This window comes from Simochromis diagramma, unplaced genomic scaffold (assembly GCF_900408965.1).
Source record: "Simochromis diagramma unplaced genomic scaffold, fSimDia1.1 OVJJ01000663.1, whole genome shotgun sequence".
NCBI classification, from domain to species: Eukaryota; Metazoa; Chordata; class Actinopteri; order Cichliformes; family Cichlidae; genus Simochromis; species Simochromis diagramma.
Window position 1 is genome coordinate 1,541,109 of NW_024387049.1, and position 26,853 is coordinate 1,567,961.

The 26,853-nt window shown below is 43.2% G+C and overlaps 1 protein-coding gene across 3 annotated transcripts in view; it reads right to left on the minus strand.

Annotated features, from left to right (window-relative positions):
* The window catches only part of LOC120741786, a 160,702-nt gene extending 134,448 nt beyond the window's left edge, over positions 1–26,254 (minus strand). Inside the window, exon 1 of one of the 3 annotated variants that reach the window (XM_040044822.1) lies at positions 25,911–26,254. The gene's annotated coding sequence lies outside the window, so the exon portion shown is untranslated. Of the gene's footprint in view, positions 1–16,163; positions 24,863–25,910 lie in introns of those variants that run through there. The other 2 variants (XM_040044824.1, XM_040044823.1) reach the window with 2 other exon arrangements.
* Between the last annotated feature and the right edge of the window lie 599 nt (positions 26,255–26,853).

Below are 26,853 nucleotides of genomic sequence, written 5' to 3' on the forward strand. Positions count from 1 at the left end.
CTGTGCAACGCTTCCATTTATTGCTAAACTTCCTTTCAGCGTTTACGCTGCCAGGCCACAGGATCTCAGAACCCTCTTTAAAGTCATTCACTTGTTGGAAAAGAAGTCAGTGCCCGCCTGGGAAGGATAACAGGCTGTCTGGCGGCTGACCGCATGACCTATCAATAGATTCTGATTTTATACAACACAATCTGGAGCGATGACAACAGCTTCTGACCCTCTTTTATTTATCCAGGCTGGGTTTTTTGCTGAGCGTGCATGCTCTTTTTTAGTAATGCCCTGCTTCACATTCATACAATTCCATATATTCACGCCTGAGAGCTGCCCAGCACAACCACAGACATCCACTGTTGGCCACTCAGCAGCTTCACCGGAGAATTACTCATTCACTCGCCCTTCTTTGCTGGCTCACCAATAGGCTTTCATTCACTACGGATTTCTCTATTTCAAAAACCATCTTGTTCACATTCAAAACTTGTGAGGCAGTCATACATCAAGTGGGTGCACTGGCTTATTGGGCCAATTGCGCATTGCGGCTTCACAGAGTCGGTGTGTATCACAACGGCAGTTCCATTAATTGGAAAAGTGTCTCCTATTCGAGGGCATGATTAAAATGTGGTGTGCTGTGTTTTTGCGATAAAGACTCAGTGAGATGGAGAGATATAAGGGGAGCGCGCTCAGAGGAAGGAATAGAGAGAAGCCCGGAGGCCAGGCTTGCTGGGTGACAATCCTGCATCTGCGGGGGGTCACCGGCAGGAGGCGGAGCATCATCTGGCTGCATAAAAAATGGACTAAAAGCCTGTTTTTGAGTTTTGTTTCTCGGGCCTGTGAGAAACAGGGCCACAAAATCAGTATGGAGAAGGTGGCTTGCAAATTTAGCCTATAGTTAAAGGATTGGCATTTCCAGCTACACTGGAGCAAATGTTCTGACACTGATATCCTGTTTCACAGCAGTGAGGATATAAAAACAAAAATCTCAGCCGCTCCTTTGAGATCTTTCGCTGCTTCTCCTCCACGCCGCCGCTCACCGGATGATGAATATTTATACTGTTCACACTTTAACATAGTCTAATCCCAGCTTTGCCATTTTACTGCTGCTGATACTCCACATGTGAACAAGAGAATAAAGTTATGGAGATGGAACGAAAGAGTGTGTGGGGTTTTTTGTACTCTCCCAACTTCCTGTCCTTGATTCCATGGTTTGATGGTGTGACAGGCCTTGGGGTATATAGTGCCGGTGTGAAAACAGGCTTGGCTGACTGTGCTGGCTCTACTCCCTATTCCATACCTCCAGGGGGCTATTGCTCCCCCTCTCCCATGCTACTCATTTCACCTCGAGGTGGGCTTTAGCCCTGGATAGTTATCCATCTATGCTTTACAGCTCCCGGGTCCCTCAAAGCCAGGCTGGCTACACAGTGGGGCCAAGCCCAAGCTGCTTCGGGGAGGGAAGAAGCAGAGCCGTGCTGGAGGTCCTCCCCTGGGATGCTCAGCAGGAGTGGAAATGGAGCTACGTGGTGTGGATAGATCACTGGTAACCACAGGGTTGGTTAGAGACACACAAGCTTCAGGCAGAGCACAGCCAGACATCCCTGCATGTCTTCCTCATCTTCAGCTCTGTGCAATCAGCTGCACACCTCAGCAGCCATTGTCAAAATAAAAATGGGTTCTATTTTCGCTGTAACTTTGTTCAGGAGCAGTGAGCTGAACAGAAGAGGTAGAGTAATTATAGGAGCCACAATGTGTACTCTGATTGCAAAGTAATGTTTCAGGGAAACAATTTATAGCAATAAGTAACAGCAGGAAAGAGAAAGGCACTGTGGGAACTTTCTTGGCAAAAAAAGAGAAGCAAATTTAGAGATTTTGTCTTCTTTATAACTGTAAATGTTGTCTTAAGTAATTAACATAAGTCTTATAAGTATTTCTAGAACTATGAATTTTCATGAGGCCGTCTCTTTACTGTTCCCTGTCTGTGTATGTGTTTCCTTTTATCTCTACAGTCTTGTGCGAGCTCCAAACCCTCACACGCACTAAAACAGCCCCCCCCCCCCCCCCGGTTTAAGAGCACCAACAGAAACAGATTAGACATGTCCCATCTACAGGGACATGAGGATCATGTGGTGGCAACAAATCGAAAAGCATCTTCACCTACTGTGTTTGACTTCAACTCCCGTGTCTGGAGACGCAAGACACGCAGTACCTCAACGCTGCTTTCCACCAGCCATCGATCTGAGGCTCTGAGACTCGGCCAAAGAGCTATCAACCTTTTAAAGTGTCACTTTCAGAGGGAAATGGATTGCCGCGGTGGGATTGGAAAGGGGAGAGAGGCAGACGGACAGGTTAGGGGTAAAATATCGGAGGACAAATCACCAGCGTAATCAAATCACTCCTATTTGAAGCTCATCATTCATGACTAAACAGCTCACTTTAGTGTATCATTATCTTGTACAGATGTGTGCTTATGATCACAAGACATGAGTTCTATCATTAGTTTAATAATACACTGCATGTGTGTTTAATTGTGACCTGCCAAGGGACTGCAGATAAAAATTAGCGTTGCGCTAAGGCTGGCACATTGAATTACAACAGCTGTATTCAGAGGAATAGTTTCATCAGTAAGTGATGTGATTATTGCTTTCATTCCTAGAGTGACAAAAGATTTCTGATTGATGCCAGTCAAGGGTGATAACTGGCATCAATTTAGCCTAGTTTAGCAGATTAAGCTAGGCTACACAGTGTTCCTCACATGTTCCCCATGTACATGCATGTGAACACTCTTGTGTCCATGTCTATGTCTCTGTACAAGAACATGAATATCGCAAAGCAAATATTTTATTTGCAAAGTGGGCTACTTTATGACAAATCAAGCCTCAAAAGAGTCTCTCATCCTGCGAAATTATACATTTTGAACTGTAGCTGGCGATGCTAATCCTTCTTCTGTTGTAAAGCTTTGTGAACTCTGTGTATTAGCACATAAACCAGTTCTTTACCTACTGCATGGTTCTGGTTAAAGTGACCCTTCAGCTAACAGTGGATCTGTAGAGTGGAAGTAACACTACCATTAAACTACCAGTAGTCCAACACACTCAAGTTAAAGGCAGGATTTTTGGGGGAGGTGAGTAGCTGGGTGACATCAAGGACTGCCAAAAATAACACCATAAACATTGAGCTAGACGTTAAAGAAACACAAGGTTGGAAGGACCAGGGCTAGCGAGCTAGCAGTCTATAAACTTTCAAAATAAGGTGTTTGAGTGAAAAAAATGACAATTTCTCTGAATGACATCCAACAGCAGAGTTTATCTAGCCAATTAATGTATTACACATTACACCTTATTTTTCTTATAAGTACTGCAGTACATTACTTAATTACTTGCGAGAGAAAGTAATTTCTCCCACTACTCATTATATTGCTTTCTTGTTACTCCGTAAAATGACCTAAAATACATTCACATAATTGCCAGTGAACAATATGAACTACAGTTCCACACACCAACACAAATCCATGCCTTTGTTACCTGTTAAAGTTCATGGTCTGGCTGCTGGGCTGGTCGGCATTCACTCAGTTTTAACATTGCCCTGGGTTCCCAGTTAGCTTTGTGTTAGCATGCTGTGGGTGCGGATGCTCGGATAATGTTGTACTGTTAGCAGCATAACGTTTTCATTCTGAAGGCAGTTTGCATTTCACCATAAATGTCCATATCTTCACTTCTGAAAAGCTGCAGACCGCTGACTGTAGCACAACTGCACATTAAGAAAAGGGCATGTTTATTTTTGTTTGTTTGATTCATTTGAAAACTTTCTATTCACCAGGCATGCAGATAATTGAGCCTTTGTAATGCAAGTAATGCAACTGACATAATAGTACAGTAACGCGTTACATGACTGCATTACTGAAAAATGTACACCAACACCTTACTCTGCAATGGTTTACATTCAACACTAGTGATAGTAAGCATTTCTACAGTTTTCAACAATACAAAAAAATGTCAGAAAATTCTGAAATTTACCCTCAGTCTTGCAAGTGAAGCACTACAAAAGTACTTTAAAAAAAAAAAAAAAAAAAAAGCTTTTAATGAAGTGTGATGGCCTTGATAAAATTATTCTGGCAAAACTTTTAAACCTCCTTTTCCACTGAGCAAATTTTCAGGATATTTTTTTGACATCATGCAAAAAAAACATGTGCATTTGCACAAAAAACCCTCAAAAAAAAATCTCGTTTGCATCTGAAAGATGACAAAGAAGCATAAAAGTATGATTTGTTTAAAAGAATGCAGTTGGTTTGTCTGTTTTTCATTTTTCTAAAATTTTTTACAAAATTCTCCAGCATCTGAAAACGTTCTCAAGGCAGTGAGTACCTGAACGCAATTAAGCAAAAACATGTAGGAGACGGACTAACAATGCAAAATAACTCCTTTTCACTTTCTTTATTATCAGTGACTCAAATGTGACCCCCAAAACTAATTTATGATGGAAACTTGAAGATTTGCCTCTGTGAGCTTCCTGCATATATGAAGCTTTGTTTATTCTTTAAATGCATGAAAGCACAGCCCGAAGACCTGTCCTTAACATTTTCATTCTAATCAGAAGCAAAGAGTCACACTTTTTTCTTTTTACTTTGTGAAGAAGGGAATGAAGGAGTTGGAGGGCACACACACTTCTTTTTCTTTAAATCGTAGCACGTCTTTTGTCATCATGAAAAAGTTAAACCGGTATATAATAAAGTTCACACATCAGGTATTTGGAATTTAATGTAATGTTGGAATGGAGAACAACAAACTTTTTGCAAATGCAGTACAAGAATCAAGGTTGCTGCTTTGGCTTGTTTAACCAGATATTAAAGCCGGGCTGCACTGTTTCAAAGGCTCAACTTGTCTCTTTGTTGTGAGAGAAAGAAAAGACCCTCTGGCCCTGGGAACCAGTAAATGACCTGACAAACACCTACTCATGCACGCACGCACGCACACACACACACACTATCTGCTTTGAAACACAGGCTCATGCCCCAACTTACACCCTGCCTGCGCTGCATGAACACACACTGTATATCTCTGGAGGTAAGACAGAAATCCAAAGACCTGCCAAGAAAAGTCAAAGGGATCCAGTACCTTGAGGCAGCAGAGGTGGAGGGGGGGTGAGGATGAGACGAGGGACCAGAGGAGTGAAGGATGAAGGAAAGAGAAATATTCACGGGGGATAGAGAGAGTGACACCAAACCAGATGAAAAGAGATGGAGAGGCGGAAATTGGTGAGGGGCGGGCGGATAAAGTGGGGGCGGTGTGGGAGGAGTGATGCGAAATAACGGGAGAGGAGAGAAGCAGAGAACAGAGAGGTGGAAGCGTGAGGAATGAGCAAGTGTGGGAGGAGTGGGAAAGTCATGAGCAGCAAGTGTAAAAAATAAAGGAGAGAAAACGGCTAACGTGGAGATGGAGGTACTAAGTGAGTCCAAGGAGTACGGCTTGGGAGAAGAAAGAGCGATGTGTTTTGTATGCACCCCAGATGAGAGCCAAAGAGACAGGGAGATAAACTGTCAAGAGAAGCCAGTGAATCCAGAGCGACAGAGAGGGGAGCGTGTATGCATTTAGATGTTAGCCTCGCATGTGCAGAAGGCCTGAGCGCGGCTAAAATATCCAGCGAGAGATGTTTGGAAGAGTGAGAGAGAGGCAAAAGAGGGACAAAGCGAGTGAGAGAGATGGTGGCAGCGATTCGTTGATGCTATCTGGGCACAGGGAGATGTGTGTGACACAATCTCAAATTGGAAATCGCTGTTTCAATCTCGCCTCACTCCGTGGCTACCCGCTCCACTGATAACAAGAGCAGCCTAATTCTATTAAAAATATCCCGTGAGTGCAGCGGCAGCTGGGACGAAGACAGAGAGCGAGAGGAAATGGGGGGGGGGGGGAGCCAGGACGAAGAGGAGGAGGAGGAGAGGGTGAGTGACGGGAAGGAGACAGAGGCCAAATGAGGGAGAGAGAATAGAGAGAAAGCTGACTGACTGGCGAAGCAAACTCCAAAAAACAACAGTGAGACTTTAAAGTGCTTGCATGGGGAGAAAGTTTCGCCTGTCTTCTAGCATATCTCCTTACCCCATCTGCCCATCATCTCTCCCAACCTCTCCATCTCAGCAAATCAGGCCCCTCCATCTATCTAACTACCCATCTGTCTATTTATCTCTCTATCCATCTGCCAGCTCTTATCACTCCCCACAGGTTACTGTTCTCATTTAGGACAGTGCTCCCTTTCTCTGCATTCCTCTTTTTTCATCGTACCCTCCACTCCATCTACTCTGGTTACTCTGGTTCTTTTTTTTTTTTTGACTCCTCAAATCTATTTGCTCTGCATGTTTTCATTTGCCAAGCTAGCAAACCTCGGAAAGCGCGTCTGATAGGCACTTGTTCTTTCATCTCGCTCTTCAAACTCCTCGGCCAAATGGAGTGCCCTAAAAAGTACTTTGTTTCCCGAGGTTTAACTAAAGATAGAATTAAGTGCCTGGCTAATCACCAATCAGCCAGTGGATCAATCTGAATTCACAGAGGGCTGTAAAGGAATAGGTCCTAGTTGCGGGACTAGATCCTCGGCCAAGTAAGACTTTAAAAGTCTCCATAGCTGTTGGCCAGCTGAGAGCAGAGATTGTCAGTAAGACAAAGGATTTGATGAAGATGGGAGAGAAAAAAAGAAAGCTAGACTCTGAAAGCCAGCCAAAGAGCGCTCCAGGACAGTATCCTCTTGCTGCGGTGAGCTCCAAACATCATCACTTTTGCTATTATTTCTTAGGCTGTGGAGACAAAGTGGGAAGAGAGCAAGAGAGAAAAAGAGAAAAAGCTAGAGTGCCGTGGGTGGAGTGTGTACGTGAGGTTGGTCTAAATATATATAAGAAATAAACAGCTCGGACTCCAGCAGTATAGTGTCGGCTAATGAATTAATCAGACAGCTACTGGTTTCTGCCGAAGTTCAAGCTGGCCACTTTTTCCCTCTCTCTTCCTTTACAGACGGAGAGAACAGAGCAAGCTGGGAGCGAATGCTCATTCAGCTGTGAAAAAGCGCGTGTGTGTTCACCCGCTGCCTGCGTCGCTTTATGCGGATCTATGGACGCTGGCATTAAACTTTTTATCTTCTGCTGATCATCGCCTGTCACACCAATAAACTCAATCTGAAGCCTTAAATGTGAAAAGAGGGTTAGAGCAGAGACAGGGTGGTGCAGAGAGCACAAAGGCAAAGTCGAGGAAGCAGAGGTGGGGAGCAAAGGAGAAAGAGAGAGACAAGAGAGCAAAAGAAAGAAATAGACAGTTGGGAGACAGTCAAAGCTGGGAGATAAGATCCTTGGATTAGTGAAGAGAGAGCTAGAGAGTGAGAGATGAAGAGGTTAAGATACGGAGAAGGGCAGTTGTGTAATCTTGGCTTTTAAAATGAGTTGGCCACTGCTGTGGTCAGAGGGAAGAGCTCTACATTGAGATTATACCAGATGGAGGGATTGTGGGCGAAATAGGTAGCGATACGGAGACACTAACAAAGATAAAGGAATCCGTGAGCCGGGGATCAAGACAATAGCTGTTTATGAATCTGTATGCCAGCTGATACTTAATCCCCCTTCAAATATCACTTCATTTAGCTCAAGCGGAACAAGCCATAGACGAGACACAGAGTAAATAAAAACTCTTTTTGTCTCCCTCTTTAGCTGCCTTTGTACAAACACAGTCTTAGGGCTGTAACCTGTATTACTTACTCCGGTAAATGGCACACATTACACAGACTGTTTCCACGATGTATGCAAATAGAACAGAAACGGAGAAAAGAGTCTACTCTTCCCAAAACAGCAAAACAAGCGAGACAGAATAATGAAATTAAACTGTCGTGGGTTCACCGCCGCAGAGACGATTATTTAAACAAAAGACCAGCCACTTAACAGCGAGCCTTTGAGGTCTGACCAATAACGCTTGCTTTAGCCAGAGCTCTCACAAACAATCAATACACTAATAACAAAGTATATGGAGTCGGTTGAAGGCACATAAATGAGGTTCACTAAGGTTATATTAGTAGCATAGAGGAGAGACACCTTTAAGACCGACTTGTGTTCCAGTTGCTCGTCAATCACTCTCTGTTGGAAGCTACATGAACAAAGTCCACTCGGACAACTGTAGTCAAGTTCTTTTAGTCTGTAACAGGGAGAAGAAAAACTGTTACATTATTGCCTTTTAGATAGCGCAGATTGTGTTCACACATACTTATTACAAACAAGCCAAGAGCTATTTATGTACTCTGATGGTCACAAAGAGCTCACAGACAAACAACTGATTATAAGCATTATTAGTCAAGTCTGTATTTGGAGGTTGAGCGGAAGAAGGCAGATGCAGTCTCTGGAATAAAGCAGGCAAGAGTTCATCCAATAGTACTTGTTGAAAGTGCATATGCGCTCACAGTCCTATGCAATTTTATCTTCTTGATGTAAACAAGCTGCTGCAGTTCACCGAGGAGCGTTGGTCCAATTGTTGAGTCTGCACCAAAGTTTGACTGACAACTTTCACGCCAGCCCAGGTGGAAATTGGTAAATGGACTGTTCATGTAGCACTATCGACAAACAACTCAAAGTGCTTTAAAACCCCACTAATTGGGCTGTGAAAGCTCAAGGTCAATACCAGAGCAAACTAAAGAACGAGACAAAGACCACCTGACAAGATGAGTCACGGTCAACTTCAAAGGTGATTTGGAGTTTGTTTTTGGAGTAGAAGTTAAAAGGGACAGCTACGGGCATTTTGCTTTAGCAGATACATCCTTTTAGCAAGAATTCAAAAGTCAAACACATCACTGAACGCTTATCTGTATAGGTGGGCCATTTAAACCGCATCTTTCGATTTTTTGCGCGCATAAATACATTCACATGCTGATGAATAAGCCAGATAATCAAGTAAACAGGTAATAAAAGCATTACTAAGTTCGCTGCCTCAACTTGCAGTAAATGCTATTAAAATGCTTCACTTCCATGTAGCTCATTACTCGCAGTTTATGTGTATAGAGCCAATATTGAATAAGCTTAAACAAACTGAGACAGACTATCAACCAGCCGAGCATTAATAAATGTTGAAAATGACAGCTTGCTGTTTCTGATCAATGGGCAGACCAGAAAAGGGAGGATGATTGGCATTTGTCATGGATTTGATCTATCTGGCCATCTCCACACCTCTCCCCCTGTCACTGTGCTGCAAAGAAAAAAAAAGATCAATACATCTGATCAATGGCTTCAAAGATTTAGCCTAAGCTCAGCTCCATTCTTAACAGGCTGTCATTCACCACTGGCTACCCAGACATGTCTTATTCCAACAGGAGACAGCTATTCGCTTCCTGACTTTCAACTGTCTGCAGAAAGTACAGCACTCAGTCTTGTCCATTTTGAAGGATTGTGACAAGAGGCGATGCTGTGTTTTCGGGCAGCTGAGCGTAAGGATCGGAGCTCACGCTCGACGAGGAAGAAAAGGCGGTCGGGAGTGGTGCTGTGGAGAGGCCTGGCTGCAAAAACAGGCGATTGCAAAGGCTGCGCTCAGGAAATCATCAAACAGCAGTTGGTTAAGGGTCTCTCTTGTTCCACCACAGTAAAGGGGCCCTGATGATGTGACACCAGGCTGAGCCGATGAATGTGACTTTTGGCTCTGGTTATAGATAGTCCCATTTTATTCTACGCGGGCCGCCTTTCTTCCACTGGCAGCAAGCTGAATGGGGGCTTGGCATTTGAAAGGAAGCCGAGAGATTTGCTGGCGGATTAATCCTTTCATTAGGGAAAGTGAGAAGTTAATTGCGGCAACAGCTGCATCTCTCATGTTTACACGACTGATGGTTTAAACGCCATCCCTTTAAACGGAAAAAAGCAATTATCAATAAATGCAGGGCAATCTTGCCATGATGAATTGAGCTCAAATTAGGCTTTCTTCTTCTCCGCACCGCATATTCGGGGGCGCAAAAAAGCCGTGTTGGCTGGCGGCGCGTGGTCTTTGCAGAGCTGAATTGTCACACAACAAAGATAAAACACTTGACTTTGTGCGATGAAGAGTTCCCAGGGAGAGCGATCAAAGGTGAGCCGGAGTCGTGATTTCCAGCTGATGAGGAGAGAGGAGGGATAAGGAGAGAGAGCAGGGAGGCGAAGAGTGAAAAGAGCTTATAGAGTCTGTGGGAGAAGAGGAATCGGGTGTGTTGATACACTGCAGAACAACAACTTCAACACAGAAGAGCTTGCCAAAAAACTCAAAGTCGAGTTATGCTGGCAATTGAGAAACCGAGAGGGTGTGGAGGTCTGCATCTGTAAAGTTTGCCTTGGAAAACTGGGGCCGAGAAAAGCAGGCCTGAAAAAGGGGGATAAATTTAAATAAGGGTGAGAAAGCTATGAGGGAAGTGGGGCAGGCTCAGAGGTTGAGAGACGAAAGCTAGAAGACAGGCAATGGTAACAGGATGACTGAAAACAAGGGAGGCAGGGAGTCCCACAGCAAGAAGTGAGGGCAAATGACACAGGAGGCACAGAGGCAGTGAGAGGAGCACTGAGGAAGGCACGGTAACATTCACCGTTAGAGCCGATCAATTTCCCGTCCCCTCAATAATTGATGTGACGAGCACGGCGGGCTGTTATCTGTCAGGCTTGACTGACCGAAATACAAACCCCAGTGGGAGCCCATGCACACACACACACACAAACTATGCAAGTCCAAAAAATGTCTGATCCAAAAACACAAATGTTCAAACCTAAGCGCTAACCTTGAGGTACATGGTACTAAAAGAAAGTGAGAAATATAATTCAGAAAGAAAAAATGGAGATCATATGCGCTTCCTGATGCCTTCATTGTCATGGTCACACTGTTCTGATGTTGCTGAAGCTCTCATTCATCATCTGAACTTTCTGTCCCTTACACATGCAGAGGCATAAAGCAGCACTTTCTTCTCCTTCTGCTGTGTCCTTTTAATCTCACATCCTCCATCTTTCACGTTTCCCAATGTCACGTCACACGCAATTCCGTGGCCGCACCGACGCTTCCGCTTTTAATCACGGGCCAGTATCATTGCACGTATACGGACACACACACACACTGGCATCAGGTTACCTAACAGCTAACAGAAGCATCAGGCAGACAGAGGGGGAAAAGGCAGGCATGTGGAAGGAGCCTCAGCATGACAGAGCACAACAGGAACAGGCTCTCACTCAGCCCATATCTGTCAGGACCCCTCGTGTCGCTCTACCCAGATGTGTCGCACCAGAACACCCACGCAATCCCTACACACTTGCTTTATTTCCAGCTGTCCCCCCCCCATGCACAAGTACATACACTTCAGGCTTGGTTCGTATATTTGCGTGTGCACCTACAGATCGCGGGACTAACTGATCATACGCCCCTTTTGTCTTTGCTGACATTTGCCATATTGCCATGTGTCACAGCATATTTGTGCAGGCGCACAGAAAGAGAGAGTGACAAAAGTAGAACAGTGGAATATGTTAGTGTGTATGTTGCAGGAACAGATGAACAACTGAAAACATGTCAGCCCGACATACTCCAAATGCATGAAGCACAGTCGAGAAGCAGAAGAGCGGAGCCGATGCAGTGTATTAAATCCGATATTGGGTGGTGGTGGTGGTGGGGGTCTTATTATGCAGAGAAAAATTATTATTAGGTGTTCATACGCATTTCAAACTGGCCTGATCAAGAACAAAACACTTCCATCTGCAAAGTGTTAAGACATAAATAGCCATAAAATTTATGAGTCAGTTTGTGGGAGTCAGATGAACGTTGGCAGTGTAGTCATCTTCACAGCCTGTGATCATAGATGACAAACACGTGGACACGAGGCAGAGTGCATGCTTCCACACAAAAAAACAAAACAAAACACCACAACATACATGGCTGCCAACAGGTGAGCAAAAAGCTCAGTCGCTGAGAGCGTGCTAACATGTTATTATAGGTGTTTGGATGCATCTGTGGCTTATTTACCCAAGGATAAGGATATATGCCAAGCGGCTATAGAAACAATCTGCCCCTGTAATGCTATATGTCATTTTCTGTTTGCTGCAGGCTTTTAAATGATGTGTCACTCATGGTTTTAAAGAGAGGGGATGCAGTTCTTCAGAAAAATGGCTGCACTGTGGAGGCCTTTTCAACAACAACAACAACAGCAAAAAAAAAAAAAAAAAGTATACGTCTGGATGCTTCGCTAATTGCAATTCAAAGCCATCATTTAAGAATATTCTTAAACGTGATTTGCATTGTGTGACCTTTGCAACAAGATGAAATATATTATCACCATCTAGCATGTGGCAATATGCAGTCAACCTCTCTGCTGCCAGAAATCGATCTGTCACTGTACATTAAGTTTTAACTCAGCTGATGTGGCGTTGAATAATAACGATGATATTCAGCTGTTTTTGCACAACAGCAGTGGCTTTAACAGACCCATGCAGGTGTTTTTACTGGGAGTTATGGGAGTCGGACTGGGCTTTGAGGAGAGCAAACTCAACTGTCTCCCCCCGTCGAGCTCTTACAGATGTAAGGAGTAACAGGTGCGAAATAGAAGAACCGGGAGGTGTAAAACCACGTTAAAAGACATATTTCTTTTTTTTCTTCTCTTTCTTTTTTTGGTGGGGATGAGACCTGCAAGCAGAACAACTGAATCAAATATGAATATCAGATATTTTTGGTTAGGGGAGACTGTTAGCATGGAAATGAGAACTGAATTACCATTTTGTTTGACTTTATTCATTCGGCGCATTTATGTTAAATAAAGCTATTTTTTCAGCTATTTCAATGTCGTTCATCTTTACAAATGCAGAAAACACAGAAAGCATAAAAGATGGACGTAGTGCCTTATAGCTGCAGTACTTTTACTGACCTAGACACTATAAAACAAGTGTGAAAGTGCCTAAAAACGTGCATTAAGGCTACCAGATGGTGATTCAAAATAAGACTTGCTGTCGTGTGCACGTCGACGGGAAAATACTTTATAGCCCTTATTTATCTAGCTAAAAGTCTCATTGAGATTAAAATCTCTTTTCAAGACAGACCTGGCTAAGAAGGCAGCAGAGGTTATAAAAAATACAACACATAGCAATATAAGAAGTAAAGAAACAAATACAACTCGTATCCAGTACAGACAAGCGAACACAAACATGTGAATCATATGCAATAACAGTGTGATATTAAAAGCAGTCACACTGACCAAAAGAACTATTCTCTCGCTCTTTTAAAATGGACTTCCACTCCCACTTCATCACCAGTTCTGACAATTTCAGCGCCTGCTGGAGATTATTCCAGGAAACAGGGGCAGTGTATTTAAGAGCCTTTTTTTTTCCTAATTCGGTTCTGACTCTGGGGACAAACATTTGTATAATATTGTGAGAGCGTAGGCTATACTGGCTGCAGTTTTTACACACATACACACAGATAAGAAGGAACCGACCAAGCATAGATTTATAGATAAAAACAAACCAATGGAAAAGTCTGTGGATATCCAGAGACAGCCACTCAGCAGCAACATACAGAGAACAGTGATGTACACGATGTCCAAAGCCAACCATAAAATGCAAAGCACAATGATGGGCACCATCCAAACTCAGATTTTTAAAAAAGATTAAGTTCTTCCTCACTTGGAGAGAAAAACAGGATTTATTCCTAAAAAAAATAAATTTATTTGAACTTTCAGCTTGGACACAGGCCTTTCAATGTGAGCTTCAAATGACAAATTGTGATCTATAATGATACCTGGAAACTAGATGCTACCTAGGTACCTAAAAATTGTGGTTTATAAGATGTAACATTTCAATTTCAGCCCATTGAATGGTTTTGATCTTAGGAAGCGAAGACAACAACTCTGTCCCATATGATAATAACATGAACTTAGATGTGTCTGGACTTAAAACCACCTTCAGTTGAGTTAAGCAGGACTGAACAACATCAAAGGCAGACTGAAGAAAATTCAAGGGTTTTCACTACTGAAGGAGATGAACTTACAGACCTGTCCATGGACATTTTCCTACTAAGTTTATGTGCCGAGTCACATTTTGGGTCATATTCAAGGCCCTGAGAGGTAAAACACTGCAACTTTTTCAAGTGTTTGACATCTAATGGCCACCGTACATACTGAATTAAAAAATGACGTCTGTTTTGTAAATCATGTTTCAATATGGAATTGTGAGATATTTGGTATGAATCTGCACACTCATAGGCTAACGAGTTATAAATTAGGACTGTGTGGTTTCACAATCAGACCCACACCGTCCTCATCGTTAATTTCACACTGACACTGAATAAAATGACTTGACAGCAGCACGCTGTTCTCAGTCTGTGTACTTAGGTTCACAGATTTGCCCCTCGATCGCTACGTCCAGGAACACTGAAAACACTCTGCTTAAGGCTTCAAATTTAAACTAACTTACAACAGGTGATGTCACTGTGACTATGTCCATCCAGCTACATGGAGTTGCATAGCTAACAAAAAAAAAGATTCCTACACCTACTTACATAGCTAGCTGGCTAGTTAACTAGAAACCATGGCCCTTGTCTTACCTTAGTAAACTAGAATAGAATAGAATAGAATAGAATAGAATAGTCATGTACATGTTCTACACAATTGTGGAACTAGTGCTGAGCACAACAGCAAACATGCTTTGAGGTCTGGAAGGAGGCTTCTGTTAAGGACTGGAGTGGTGCCATGTCTAATAAACCACTTAAGTAAATACACCTGTGTGGGTTTACCATAGATTAGCTGGGGCTGTGATGCAGTCGTGCAGATATTTCACACTCTGTCTTTCTCTTTTTAGCTGTCTTTATCCATTGTTATCTATATTCTGTACTTTTATTATGTGAAATTCCAAGAAATTAAATTTAAATTTGATTTTCAGTGTTTCATAGTTCAAACCCATAGTTCAAATGTGTTTTTCCCATGTCTATCTGTTGTCTGTGTCTGTGCTCATCATGCAATAACACTGGCAACCTGCCCAGGATATTTCCTTCCTTCTGCCCAGTGCGCGCTGGGATAGAATCTGTTGGCCTCGTGATCCTGGAAAGGGATAAATTGGTGTGTTAAATAGCTGTGGTAGCTTGGTAAAATCCTTTGTGATACTCCCTAATGGGATCACTGCAGTATTTTATTATAAGTACACAACAGAATTACAAAAACATGCAAAAAAAATGTCATAATAAATCTATTCTACGTCATTTACTGAAAACTCCTTTAATTTGCCACTTCCTCTTTCATGTACCATTTCCATTTTTCAGACCGGCATTACTCAGACTTTTATTAATAGTCTTGCAGTGTGTGTAAAAATAGCTGGAATCAGTGTACAGATACACTATGCTGGGGGGAAAAGTATTATGATAATAAAAAAAAAGTACCAAGGCATTTCTAGGACAGAACCATGAGAGGAAGCCAGCCTTCCAAGAACTGAGTGTGACTCCCATGTGAACAGGAAAAAAAGGAACAGGAAAAAAAATACAGTCCACTTGAAGAGAGACAAATGACAAGATTGTAAAGAACAAACAACCTTTCTGCCTAACACCTTGTACAACGCACGGTAGAACAGATTCTCCATCCAAAGCGTGCTCTGTCAAGCTCAAAACATGATTCCAGCATTGTAGTGCTGTGAAGTCCCTGCCATGTAGGCCAAGCCAAAACAAATGTGATGTCAATGCAATAATAAACGAGCTTTGTGTTTGAGTGCGACCATGATAATTAGTCTCAAGATGGTATGTTAGTAGAGGAGGCTCATAAAATATAGAGGCCATTTGGCGTGCACTCAAGAACAAATCTGTATTCTAAAAGCGTGGGCTGTTACACTAATGTTCTACACAGTTTAAATCTGGCAGAGGCACAGTCAGAAAACTTTGTTTGGAGGAAAGATGCTGACGGTTCCAGGCAGCAGGCAAGAAAGATTACTGAGTCAGCGCACGTACATAGATGCGCACCCTCTCCCTGACACACATGCCGCCACACCACACACTAAACTCTAAAGGGGAAAAAAATCCCTTTTTTGTTGACTCGATTGCCCGTGTGCCCGAGAGACTGCGCGCATCACCATTCAAGGTTCCTGACAAAATTGGGGTCGCCGCTGAACAGCACAGCAACTCAAGGTCGGGGAGATGATAATGATGTTTATGAAGTCTAAATCCACAAAATAAGATTCCCTCTGTATCTCCCCAAGTGCCTACCTGCCAAGCAAGCTTCCTTTGTGACAGAGTGTGAAAGGTCCGCTTCGCAATTTCAGCTTGAAGCCACGTCACATTGTGGTGGTGGTGGAGCTGAGGTACGAGGCTGAAGAAAGTTCGTCCGAGCCCGAGACTCCCGAGGGCGCGTAATGTATGTGCCATTTGCAGGCAGACGGGTATGAGCGACGTGTTCCAGCAGTCTCGGGCGGGGAATCACAAGATTATTATCCCAGTCCCCCCAACATCAGCAGAGGATGGCATTTTGACAGCACTAATCACCCCATTGTGAACCTCTTCTGTTTGCTTGAGGAAGCGAAGAAATCTCCAGCTGCTGAGACCCGGGGAAACATAAAAATAAAAGGGGTAGCAAAGACCTTTACTGCCCGTTGGGTGGTCGAAAAGCTCCTGGTGGGCTCTTTGGTTTGAGACGCTAGCTGCTTGCTCAGACTGTTACACGGTGTGTTTTCACAGCTTCAGTTCAAACAACCGCCTCTCCCAACCGCATCACCCCCTCTGAGGAAATGGCAAATACATCGTGGCCATCTCCTGAGGAACTGGCAAACAAAGAAGAAAAGAGACTTTGTATTTCTTTGGATGTTTTAAGGCTGGTTTTCCCTCTCGTCTTTCTTTTTCTGTAGCATTAATTATGCATATAAAATTGGACTTTTTGATTAGAGCATCAAAAACAGAGCAACAAAGTTTAAGCGTGGATTTTATTTTATTTTTTTGGAAGCAAAACTTGTCTGATTAAAGAGTTCTTTAATAGCAGTCAGACTCAAAAAAAATCAGCAACAATGAGACTCAATTAGTGTTTTGGGGGGAGGGTTTGCAAGCGTGCCCACAGCTGGGCTGCCGAAATAATCTTCTAATAGATCAACAAAGATGATGTGGATAGAGGAATAAAGACAAACACACAAACCCAGAAAATTACATATAATGTTTCGGAAAAGCAGCCATGTGCATCAGAGTATGACTGGGGCTGACCGCCATTACCGCAAAAGTGCTCTGCCGCACTCTTTGCAGAGACACATACGCAGGCACAGTCTCGACCTCAAGTCCTGCTACACACCCAATTACAATTAAACGCGGAGCTTGGTGCTCCTCCGGGCCAGGGTATCGATGATTCATTTTGTGTTTTATCAAAGAAACAGGAGTGCCATTAAAAAGAGATCAGTCAGCCACCAGGCATGAAGAGTCTGCTTCTAATTGGCCATTCATCAAAAAGCCTTCTCAAGTAGATCGGAGCCCTGAAATATCACGCATGACAACTGAACTGCACTACATTAATTACGCTACTGATGAACCTCATGCTCTACGGCCCGCTCCACGCCTTCCTAGAGGGCTGGAAAGCGCACGGATGCACGCGCACCCGAATGCACGCGCACGCATGCCAGGATACACTCGGTCTCGATCCGTTACACAGTCAGAGATGGCAGATTGCGCTGACATGGAACAGGATGGAGTACATCACACCTAGCCAAAAAAACGCCATATTATGGTATCTATCAGTGCAATTTGACACAGAGATAACCATGACTGCATATTTCCTTTACCTCTGTATTTTTAGCTTCAAAAATCCCCCCCCCCCAAGGTGCTGCCATTTCATCTGCTCAATATCATCAGTCAATCTTTAAAAGATGCTTTCAACCATTTCACTTCACAGCATGTCCGACATGTTTTCACACAGACACACTGGTTTGGAAATATAGCATTGTTGCTGCCTTTGTTCAACTTAGCAGCTATCAGGACACACACGGATGAAGCATTTCGAGCTCTGGCTCTTTCCTCTCACCACGTGAAGGGAATTCTCCTTTTCATCCATTTCCTGATGCACTCTAACTAGACAGTTTTCGGTCATGTCCCAGAATTGCGCGAGCCAGCTCTCTAGCTTTCCAAATACACACGTGCGAGCCTGAACAGCTGCACATCCGCTGACAATTCATCCATCTCTGAATCTCTCATTTTCTCATTTGAGCATTTTGGTGCTTTTCTCTCCCCCCACCACCACTTCTGAGCTGCTAGATCAGCTGGGGCTGGGTTCATCACTAAGCAGCAGCCCAGAGGCCAAGAAACAGAGAGACAACCTCTGCTACAGAGTTACCGAGCAGCTACGAGGTTAAAACAAGCATGAAAAAGCCACATGTAAGCTCGTCTGCATATATGCATGCATGCGCACACACACACATACACACAAACACACACACATTTATCTGTTGTGTCTGCTTTAGGCAAAGGGCTGATGAGGAAGGAATCTTCAAAGTAAGGGAGTGAAAGCCAGATGGTGTTTGATGTGTGGATAATGATTTAGGTAAGGCTACGCAACACTTTCTCCACATCCAAGCTCAACAGAAGCCTGAAACTGTTGCATAGACTTGAGCATGAAAACCAGAAATTGGGAGCTTTGCAAGATGTAGGAAAATGTAGCTCTGAAGTCTTGGATGTGCATATTGTTCCTAAAGTAGCCTGTCTGTGTAACTGCCTTTCATAGATCAAGCAGCTGGAGCCATATAGGCTTTTTTCAAAAAGGAGCACCCCATAGGAATGGAACCTGTGCCCTTGCAGACTCTTGTTCGTGTCTGTCCCTGCATAGCAGCTCTGGGCTGTGCACGGCAGCTATCAGTTCATCATTGTCATACAGTAATTCAGTATGTAATGTGCCTCTAAGTCCCTAAGAAGCAGAGGAACAGACACACTGTCTACATGGAGCATGCTAAGCCCAGTCAGTGTCCTGTAGGACCGGCTATTTAACACAGGAATAAGCCAATTATCTTCATGGAGTAGGCAAATTTACAATAGGATTTGCTCAATTCCTACAGGACTTCTATGTCAGGGGTGGCTGCTTATGCTGTAGGTTTCATTCTGTCGTGGTCCCCCCCCCGAACACACACACACACACACGTCTGCAGCTGTTGTGATACCACGCAGCCATGCAGATGCACATTACCACCAGCCCGAGCAGACACCTACACAGTCACTCCTACCTCAGGCACGCACAGCATTTTATACCAGAATTACTGGCAGCCTTGATAAAGATGAGCCCAAACACAGAAGTGATAAATAGCACAATAACACACGCACACACAAAAAATGAGCTACCTCCTGTGGAAGCAGTTTTTCCCCCAATTCAAAAGCAACTGTCGAGAAAAACAGTTAATTTTCAGAGTATGATAAATTTAATTCCAAAGCGCCGGTTACAGTCATTGGCACCTTTTGTTGCAAGGCTTATTAAAGTCTTTCTAAATTGTGTTAAACCATGGTGAAATTATTTAAGTAGCTTGAGTTAGTGCCTTCAATTTCATATGTGCTTATGACTTATGGCGTGAGAAATAAGGACACGCAAATGGAAATCCAGGGAAAGCTGTAAAATTGAAAACCGCTATTCAGTCACATGCTTTAAAACTAATCACTTCAATGTGATGTCTAAATAGAGAGACTCTAATTTAATGTTCAATTTCCTGATTTCAGATTCCATGTGCTAAAGCACTAATTGTTTCCTCTTTCATTTCAGTGCAGCTCAGTGAGATTTGATCCCCCTCATGGATTCCACCCTCATTATCCTTGTACACGGAAGTAATGCAAGCTGGGCTGTGTGACTGATATGGCTGTTCTTTGATCTGTTCCTCACTTGTACACCTAAGACCTCCCAGCGCCGTGACTCGTGATTTAAAAGAATCTTATGTGCACAGTAATTTTCCTGACATATGCTCTCACAGTGCTCACAATAATCACACTAAATAAAATAAAGCCTTTTATTTTTAAATGGGAAAAAAAGCTGTCTTGTCTAAACAGACTTTTTCCGTACCTGGGCAAAGTTTGAGTATTAGCATTTTCCACATTACAGCACTATCGTCGGTACATAAACCCAACAGAGAGCTGGAGTTGCCAGAAGCACAGAAACAAGCCTGTCAGATGTTATGAATGAGAGTTACCAACTACGAAGACTTAATCCTGCTTCCACAAACATTCTGAGGTTGCAGTTCTTGCTTCTAGCTGTTTGTAGGAGTCTTTCCTCTGAGCTTATTAAATAGCCTACAATGCTGCACCTTAGAGTTACAGAGTCCATATGAGTGTGCTCAGAGCAAGAAAGTTACCAAATTTACAAATGTGGCACAACAGCAATAATACTCACAGCTTTTAATATTCCTCCAACACAAAGAGTGTTCAGGACCTAACGATAAATCAAAATCTGTAATTTTCCCCAACCTCAGACAGGTGAGCTGTCAGACACAGAATCACAATTTTCCGTCTAGTTGTTCAACAGTCTTATTCTAGAAAAGTCTGTTCACTAGACTTAATTATTTTTTGCAAAGATTACTGTTCTCTTCTTTTTCTTTAAATTTATAGTCGGGATTTGCAGTAGTATATTTTACTCTTATAAAGGTGGATACCTAAGGTAGCTTCTGTGACCTCTCGATCATTTAAGTATGAAAACACGGCATAAGGAAGCCTGGTAATAATGCAAACGCATTTTGTGGCACAATATGTTTGCTGTAGTTGAAGAAATTATCATAGCAAATCAAGATAATTTTAGTCATTCCAAGTATAATTAATGATATATAAGCGAAAAACTGACTTATAGGACAGATGTGGGCTGATAGTTGTTAAATTATTTAGCATACTGTTGCATCATGGGACTTTAGGCTTTACACAAGTTGGGGGGCTTTTTCAGCTCAAATCCACCGTGGCACTCTCCCCCTGGGCTATTTAAAGGACATGTTCACCCAAATTACCATTTTCCCAAAGACTTCTGGTGGCAGACAGACTATTAATAAAGTTAACACACCAACTGACTGTTGAAAATTAGCCACACTGGTGTTGTACATAGAAAACGTACATTATTCATTACATATAACTCACTGAACGTTCAGAGAAACTGTGGGAGAAATAGAAAACAAGACATGTATGGTTTAACAAGTAGCCAGCCTACGGTTATGACATAATTGCAGACTGTTACCCTTCATGTTAGCTTTGCCCCAGAGACTTACTGAAGCTAAGCTAACATATGCTAACTAAATGCTTGCCTTTAACCAAATGCAGGGAACCCATGCAGGGGAGGCCAGCTGGCTACTGAGACACAGTAAGACCAGGTATATGATTTCTTTCTCATTTCCTATGCAAGCTAACCCCCCAAAAATCAGAGTGAAGAAAGTGATATTAAAGTCAGCAGTCAACCCTTGATCCAAACCTGATAAAGTAATACAGTATAGGTGTGATTACTAACTGTAGTGTAATTCGTCAGTTCCATAATGTAACCTTTTATTAACACAGCTTGAAATAAAAAATAAGTCATATATACTGGATTTGTCTAGTTTCTTTCTCCCAATTTAATCCAACGTCAGGGACTCTGGGAGTCTTACTATTACCACCATTTTTTTTCTTTGGCATGCTTATTTAACATCTGTGCACCTGCGTGAAAAAACTGAAGCCGTTCCAAATAGATTTAGAAAAAAAATATGTAAGAAAATGCCCAGTATCATATTTCATTTTGGCTCAAATTCAACTTTCCATCTGAAATAACTAGAGAAAGGATTCTTTTTAGCTCACAACTCCAATACTTCAGCCAGTGGCAGCAGGTCTATAACCAACACACACTGACACACACACACACACACCTACAACCAACAGTCATACAGGCTTTCTCTTTCTGTCAGTGTCCGACTCCCTTGCCCTCTCTCTATCTCATTTCTGCACAGTGGGGTATAAATGTAAATACACAGGAGTTACACACACACATATATACACACACGCCTCCACACACAGCCTGGAGCAGCCTCCTGTCTTTCTGTATAATAATGTCTCCAGTGGAGCGAGTTGCTGTACTTTTTTCACGGGAGTCCGCCTTCATCCCACCCATTCAAACAGCCATCCACCACCGAGCTGGGAGTTGCCTCCACCAATCTGACATCGAGCTCAGAAATTCAGTTCTGCCCGGTGGTAACGCAGACCCACTGCTGGCAGCAGACAGACAATGCACTTCCACGCTTGCACAAGGGGAAAATTTTAAAGTTCACAATAAAATATGGTTGGAAATTATGCTCATTTGACAACTTATGCAAGGTGTGCGCCACTGCTTGAGTAGGTGCGTGCATATCTATTGTTACGTGCACGCGAGTAAACAGCAGTGTTGATCTGGGAGCAATCAGACCGTGACAGACTCTGCAGCACCATCCCACAGGCCTATAGTGAGGAAAAAGATTGCACTGCTAGGCATAGCCATTTCCTCTAAATGACCGTCTCTCTCCCCTCCCTTCCTCACATCACCACCGGGGGAGAGACTGACTCCATGTCTCGACACAGCACTGCTAAAGCTGGGGTCAGCCTGTCCTGCTCTAACCTCAGTCTTGGAACGCTGGGGACACATCACAGTATTGGAGGAGGGAGGCAGGGGAGGACGGAGAAAAGCGTGAAGGATGTTGAACCTAAATTCAACACTTTCCCTGAGAGATGCTTGCTGTGAATCCATTGGCGTTTTTCCATTCTTAAAAAGTTTGCATCAGCAACCATGTGTCTTTCCCCTCCTTTGATGCCCAATCACCATCAAAGGGCACCGAGGCAGTGAACTGTTCGCCCTCCGCATCCAGCTGGAGTTTAAAGGGAACATCACGTATGGGTGAAAAATGGCTCGCCAGTCTCTTGCCTTGAGTAGGTAATTGGAGATGATATAGTTGAGATTTAGTTCTGGGCAAAGTCACTTCAGAGTCGCAGACGTTTCACTTCCCCTTTAAAAGACTGACACCAGAGGAATAGTACTCTGCCGAAGGTTTTACACAGCTCATTTCCCCAATCCGAAAAAAGCAAGGAGAAGAGAGCACGAGCAGAATCTGAGGCGATCTTAGATCCTAGAAGCTCCTTGTTCCCTTTTCCGTTTATAACAATCGGAAAGGAAAAAGGAATTCTGCAATTGCATTACCTCGCTGCGTGAGGGCCCTGGGGAACGTTCATGTCTTGAACACTAAGCATTCATTTCCTTGTTCTCCACAAGGATCCCTGGGAGGCCATGTTGTCTGATTCATTTCACTGAATTGTCAGCTAATGAATGGTACGCGTCCATCGACTGCCACACACTTTCTCGGAATAGAAAAGCCCCCAAGGGTGCTCATCTTGGGGGTTCTCCTATTCTCATTAGGAGGGAATCAAACGGAAACAGAGGCTCACTGATCATTTCTCATGTCCTCTGTGTGTGTGTGTGTGTTCCATGAAGTGGGGGTGTGGCTCCATGCGAAGGCGTCTTTCTCTCTTTGACTTGGTGATCACCGTTTTTGGACGTTTGCATCTTTGAGGGCATGTTATTGACCGCTTTTGATTGAGCCTTTAAACAAAGACGACTAGCGGACTCTCTGGGACAGTATTAGTAAGTGATCTGTCTTGCTGGCAAAGCATTACAAGCCACTTCAGGCATGAGAGGCAACAAGGTTATGTAAGATTGGCAGGTGAGAATTGTTAAAGAAAATCTTCACTCGAGACCTGAATTCAAATACCGTTCTCCTGCAGCCTCCTCAGCTGTTGTTCCTCTCCTTTTATAAGTCCTCTGTGCCTTTTTCTGTCTGTCTGAGTTGTGCCATCCTGCATCCTCCTCAGTAACTCACCATCTACACCAACCCTTTCTTCTTCCTCTGCTGGTGTCCACAACACCCAGTAATGTCCGCTAATGGGATGTTCCGTGTCCCTCCCGTGTCACAACAACAGCACCTTTCTCTTTCTTTCTTTTCTTCGGGCAGTTTTATCGTCAGCATAAGTCACTGACTCAATGCAACCTGTCTCTTTCCACTGTTACCACCCTCTCCCTCTTCTTCTCCATCTTCCACCCACCGTCCACTCGTTTCCCACTCTTCCCTCTAATCTCACCTCATGTTCTACCTGTTCACATTTCATCCACTCCCTCTTCCTCCATACTAACCCCCTCCAATCCATTGATTTCTCCTAGCCTCCCCTCTTCCTCATCCTTCTCTGCCCTCCTTTTACATCTCCTTTCCCCTTGTTACTCCCCACCTGTGCAAAGGCTATTTGGTGTGAACAGTTAATAACGGAATCATAGTGGGTTCTTTATCTTAGCCACATTACAAGATAAGGTATTGATATTGAGACTAGTATTTGTAGAAGCAATCATATTTTTTCCACAGAAGAGCCATGTAATATCACAGCTGGTCCAGGGAAAAATGCCCAAATGTGCTCACGTGATCAAAGGTACACTCAAAGATAAACGCATTCACATTCATCACAGATGTACATAAACACATTTGCAGCTATGGTATTCACAGACATTGAGCTGATTGCACCCAAACACCCCGGTGCAACAACAATGTATAATACATGAGCTTTCCACATACATAAACATGTCTCGCACTGATCAGAGTCATTATAGTCGCTTAAGACCCATCACGTGTGTTTGTGCATGTGTGCGCGTGTGTGTGAGGGAGTCATTCATGTATCACATTAGTTTTTATGTATATGTTCAACAGGGGGCCATCATGGCAGAGATTTTCCTCTTGAGAATTGACCCAGCTGCATCAAAAGCTTGCTGTGCACCCTACAACATGAAGAAATTATATATAGACGTGGCAGACCCACTTTTCTTGCTCTTACAAAAATAAAGCACGGCAGTAGGCTGCCATAATCGATATAACCTGAGAAGGCAGGTCATAAATCTAAGCAAATGTATTTCCCAGTAGAGCAAAGGATGCTTAAGGTCTCACACAAATGAGAGAACACACACACACACATATATACATATATATATATATATATATATATATATATATATATATATACATACATATATTAGAGTTGTGCAAAAACAGAACACTTTGCAAAGGCACAGGCACGTCACCAGACACCCGTGGATATGAAGCCAAATACTGATTATCACCGACTTATAGGGTCGCGTAATAAATGGACGCAATTAAGCTGGGTTTTTGAAGCGACTCGCAGCCGATCACCCTCATTAGGGACGCGCTGAACCGCAGACAAATTTCCACATACGGACGGCGCGCAGGTAAAATATTTGCCGCGGGGTGTCGGTGCTCCGTATAGTGACAGTCTGTCAGTAGCAGTGCACTCCGTCTGTTGGGAATCGGCTCGCACGCGTAAAAACACTGCGCCCGTCCGGCTTGCACTGAAAGTGGCATCCTCTTCGTCCTGTGATCAGAGGAATACACACCCGACTGAATCGATGAATGAACGACCAATAAGATAATCAATCAGTATGCACAACAGTAAGTATGTTGTGAAATTCCCCAACATAAAAGCACACTGGACAAGTCCTCAATCTCTGACCACAGGCTCCCAATTAGGACTCCACGTTCACTGTCGGCCATTATGAATGTGAGAGCTCTATAATAATTTTTACAACAACAGTCCGTCCTTAAATTTTCCACTGAGATTCGAGGGATATACTTTTACAACGACTAAAACCCAGTAGACCCTCCGGAGTGTCGGAAATACGCACGGAGTCGGACCGCCGCGAGAATTAACCACATCCATCTGTTTCGCTGAAATAGTACAGAGGGAACACGGATCGATATGTGGGTATTTTACGCGTCACGTGCCGTAATTTCAGTTTTAAAAAACGGTGAATGTCAAGCAGTGTCGCCTGATAGCAGACGGGGAGAAACGCAATCCCCAAATACCAACAGAGGGGAAAACTGGGTCTGATCTTCAGCCAGCCTGACCGAGGTAATAAAAAAAAAAAAAAAAACAGAAACAGTGCTTTCAAAGACAGGATTATCTGGGCTAGGACATTTTTGAATTTACCTCAGGATGTCAGTGGGATTGCCTCAAGTTTCTTCGTCCGTCAGCCGGTCACAAAACTGAGTCCAAGAAGGGCAAACACTGTTATCGCGCCGTCTCTCCTCTCTCCCACTCTCTCTCTCCCCCACTCTCTCTCTCGCTCTGTCTTTTCAAACAACGTCACTCCCGAAAATCCGTGCACGTTTTTTTTTTCCCCACCTCCTAATTTCCACGGTTTTCTCTCTCTTTGTCCCGTCTTTTGAATTCTTAATCATCGCCTTTTTTCCTCGGGAGTGATTAATATCAGTATTATGTCCATCATCGCTCATAATTATATCCACCACCTCCGCCACCGGCGTGATCATCGTGATCATCATTCATCACGTATCAATACATCACTCTCATCTGCCTTATGTGCTGGAGTTTCCTGTGCACAAGAATTTTTCCAGTACAATTGCACTCACAACCTACGCTGTTTCTTTGTTATAAGAGTTCAGTAATACTTTTATTTTCCTAAAAGGTATTTTTCCAGAGTTTATGTGTTCTAAACCCCTAATTGGAACTTAATAGATAATATACTTAAGCTTCACATAGTACTTCTAAGATATTACTAAGATCAAAAACACATTATTGAGCTTTGGGTCGGCAGGCTATTTAGAAAATTAAAGCATTATCTCACTCCATTAGTGTGGAGGAGAGGTTGACTAAGGCACCATAGGCTATGCCACAAGTCACTTTAGAAACATTAATCATATTAAAGGGAAAATTTTAAAAGGATTTTTGGTACAACTTTTAATAATATTGGTTTTTAAGAATGACTAATGTTTCAAGCCATTGTTAATAAATCTACTAATCCACTAATATATTTGGGTTGCCAGACATATTGGGGGGGGGGGGGGGAGCAAAAAAGACCAATGCATATGTTATTGTCGGTTATAAGAAAAATATTATTTATGCAATATAATGT